Source organism: Stegostoma tigrinum, chromosome 43 (assembly GCF_030684315.1).
Source record: "Stegostoma tigrinum isolate sSteTig4 chromosome 43, sSteTig4.hap1, whole genome shotgun sequence".
Taxonomy (NCBI): domain Eukaryota; kingdom Metazoa; phylum Chordata; class Chondrichthyes; order Orectolobiformes; family Stegostomatidae; genus Stegostoma; species Stegostoma tigrinum.
Window position 1 is genome coordinate 12,187,648 of NC_081396.1, and position 4,242 is coordinate 12,191,889.

Genomic DNA, 4,242 nt, shown 5'->3' on the forward strand with positions numbered 1-4,242 from the left:
ACTCTCATTTGCGAAGGACTCGCCCCACCCATCGCCTCCCCCATTTGTTGGAGGACTGCCCCCTACTCAGTCCTCCAGTCCCGCCCCCTCCTCCTTCTGGTTGAGAGCCGTCAATCAGTTCGTTTGCATGTAAAACAAAGCAGAAATTGCTGGAAATTACCGGTTCTGCGGAAGGGTAACTGAACTTGAAACCATAACTGATTTTTCTGCACAGATGCTGCCAGATCTGCTGAGCCTTTCCGGCACTTTTGTTCCGAAAACATTTTCTGACTGTTTCTGACTCCCAGTGTTGGTCTGTATATGGGTTGCTGAATGAGATGTGAGGGCCAGGAGCATTGCTTCCGCTTGTCCCAAATTGTTTACAGGAAAAGAATTATCCAGCAAGTTATTGGAATTGGACTCTGTGGCTGATGAGCATTTAGAGCTTGGAGGTCTAAGACAAAAATGAGTTCCATAAAAGCTGGAAAACAAGGGGGGAAAAAAAACTAAAGAATTGCTTGTGCTAGAAATAAGAAACAAAAGCAGAAATTGATTTAAAATAAAATTCAGCAGGTCAGGCAACACCTGTAGGGAGTTAATATTTTCAGGTCCAGTGAATTTTTTGCAGAAATTTATTTTTTTAACATGTGGGCTTAGTCATAGCTGGGCACATTTCCCACACATGGGCACCAGAAACAACCAAAGCTTGCATTATTTGCTACAGAGTAGGAATAGCACATCACAGGTGTCAGCCCTGCTGTCATGGTGTCTTATAAGAACTCATCTGTAATTGATACGTAATGCCATGAATTAATGTGATTAATCATTTGCAAGTTGTCACTTTTTTGATTTGTTTCCCAGTTGTCAGTCCTCTGAAAGTTTGCTATTAAACTACAAATCTCTCTGCTTGCTTAGTTGAAGCTGAAAAATGTAGCCTTACAAAAAGTAAATCTTGAACAATGACCTTCCAGACAATGAGCAAGACAAACTGCAACACCTCTTCCCTGTGCACAGAATTGCAATGGTGCACTAAATTTTCCAGCAGCACCTGCTCACAAGTAGTACCTCACTCTGGATTTATCTCCTCCCAACTGATCATTCAAGTGTACTGATTGTCTCATTCATAGTCACAAAGAAACTCCATGAGATCCTCACACTTGAATTGATGCAAAATGTGGTTCATATAAAGCTGATTTATATAGTTTTATCCCAAGTAGCTAACCAGACTTTAGTGTTTACAAATATCATCAAAAACATGCTCGAGAAAACATAGTTTGGAGGTACACGTCAAAGTTCAACCCATTCAGTTAATTGGGCACTCATTAGTGTTTAACCAGTCCTGATGAACCAGAAAAATTCCAATTTACACACTGTGCAGGTGGATAATTTATTGCCGGTGTCATTGCACTGTTGTAAATTGATGTTGTGATCTGTTCAAAAATAAACAATTGTATAAGCAAGTTAACTATAATATCAGCATTTTTAATGAAGCAGCATTTAATAACATCAATACAAATAGCTCAATGACTATGGTTCATTCATTGGTGTGAGTATGAGGAAAGTCTTTCAACTGTATGTGTTTGCAAATTCACTGATGTGTGAACAGGATGGATGACCAAGTGAATCCTTCCCATACATAGAGCAAGTGAACAGTTTCTCCTCAGTGTTAACTCACTGTTGTGTTAACATGTTTGATAAAAGTGAAAAGACTTCTCCACACCTGAAGCAGGTGAACAGATTCTATTGTTTGTGTACTTGCTGGTGTATCTGCAGGCTGGTGATTGAATAAATCCTTTCTCACAGGGAACAGTCGAACGGTTACTCCCCAAGGTGAAGCCATTGGTGTGCCAACAGGTTCGACAAATCAGCAAAGCCTTTGCCACACTCAGCAGATGAATGGTCTCTTACCAGGGTGAATTCGCTGATGTCTCAGCAGTTTGGATGAACGAGTAAATCCCTTCCCACACACAGAGCAGGTGAATGGTCTTTCCCCAGTGTGAACTCGCTGGTGTATCAGCAAGTCAGTTGTCTGAGTGAATCCCTTCCCACATTCAGAGCAGGTGAATGGTCTCTCCCCAGAGTGTACACGCTGGTGTATCAGCAGGTTGGATGACTGGGCAAACCCTTTCCCACATTCAGAACAAGTAAATGGTCTCTCTCCAGTGTGAACTCGCTGATGTCTCAGCAGATGGGATGACTGAGTGAATCCCTTCCCACACTCAGAGCAAGTGAATGGCTTTTCCCCAGTATGAACTCGCTTATGTCTCAGTAGGTCAGCTGTCTGCGTGAATGCTTTCCCACACTCAGAGCAGGTGAAAGGTCTCTCCCCAGAATGAACTCGCTGGTGTTTGAGCAGGTCAGATGACCGAGTGAATCCCTTCCCACACACAGTGCAGGTGAATGGTATCTCCCCAGTGTGAACTCGCTGGTGTTTCAGCAGGTCAGTTGACTGAGTGAAGCTTTTCCCACATTCAGAGCAGGCGAACGGTCTCTCCTGAGAGTGAACTCTTTGGTGTATCAGCAGGTTGGATGACTGAGCAAATCCTTTCCCACATTCAGAGCAGGTTAATGGTCTCTCTCCAGAGTGAACTCGCTGGTGTTTCAACAGATTTGTTTTCTGAGTGAATCCCTTCCCACAGTCAGCACAGATGAATGGTCTCTCCCCAGTGTGACTGCGTTGGTGAATTTTCAGCTGGGATTGGTAAAGAAATCCCTTCCCACAATCCCCACATTTCCACAGTCTCTCGCCAGTGTGCTGGTGTTTGGACATTTCAGGTATATCTTCATAGACCCTTCCACACACACAACATTTGTGTTTCCTTAATTTTCTTTAAGGTTCAAAGTCCAGAGATAATTAGGTTTTAATAAACACAGTGACAGTCTGATTTGGATGGGATTCCATTTGAATTTTCCAATTGCATGATAACCTATCAAATAGAAAACAAATGTAGTTATTGAGAAACCAGAAAAATTGACAGTTTGTAAAACTTAGAAATTAAACTGTTTTGCTTGTGGAGCTGACATCTGGATAAACTGCTGATTATCTTTAAAACTGGTTTATAAACACCCTTCAGGAAAGGTAACTAGGGAGTGTTTTCACAAAGTTACAGAAACAGAAAAAGGTGGTCAGGATCATTTTATTGATCTGCAATTCAACTTGTTCCTGTTTTCGTCCCACACCCTGTGATCCATCAGAAGGACTAAGCACAAGTGCAGAAGGAAAATGCTGGAAATCTGACATAAAACAGAAACTCCGAGATACTCAGCAGGTCTGGCTGCAATTGAAATGGTGACAGATACAGGAAACATTGTAACCTTGAAGTGCTCAAATGATGATGCAAAACACTACAACATAGGTTACAGGCTGAATGCCAGAAATGGGATGAATGTAAGGAGGTGCTTGATGATCAGCATGGATACAATGGGAACAATATGTTCAACAATTTTATATTAGAGTCTCTGAAGTTGTTTTGTTTCATACTCCACTAACTCTTTCGGTCAGCATGTTGGTACAGCAAACAGAGAAGAATGCAAGTGATACATTGAATCATCTCACCGTGAAGGACAAATACAGCGGCAGGTATATCTTTCTGTAAGGGCCTTACTTTGTGGCCTTACCCTATCAAAGGTGTTTCCACTATCAGTCCAGGACTGAAACTCAGAACAGACAAACATTGATGCAGGTTTGAGTTTGTTGTCGGCGGAATCACACTCTAAAAACCCCTAGATGGGAGAGGCGAAGGAATAAAAATAGCGGCCGCACACGCTTTTTGCTGGATATTGCCCCATTAAAGAGAAACCAGGGCTGCAAATGCCCTAGGCCTGCAGCCGTTTTCTAAAAACAGGGGACGAGGAGACTTTATTCGGGCTTGGCGGATATATCCAGCATTTCGAAAACCTCACAGTCTCTACAAGAATTCTATTTTCCTCCCACTCTCGGCAAGCCCTCCCCGTTTACCATCTCGCTCAAACTCCGCATCCGTCCAGCCCGCAGAGGCAGCGGTGCCTTTCGGGGTGATGGTCACGTCACCGCCCGTTAGCCCGGCCCCATGTTCACTCCCATTGGCTGTAGGACCAGTCGTACACTGCCTGTCCTCCAGCCCCGCCCTCCATTCACCTCTATTGGTTGAAAGGCCAGCCATTCATGCTCCCCTTCTCGTAACCGCGCGATAATCAAACATGCAATAAAATTCAATTGAACGAAGAGCTGCAGATTAATGAGATAACATGGTGTGAAGCTGGATGAACGCAGCAGGAAAGCTT

General features: G+C 43.3%; 1 pseudogene; it reads right to left on the reverse strand.

The window, feature by feature from the left end:
• The window catches only part of LOC125449039 (zinc finger protein 271-like), a 50,749-nt pseudogene extending 46,722 nt beyond the window's left edge, over positions 1-4,027 (reverse strand).
• Positions 4,028-4,242: the final 215 nt, after the last annotated feature.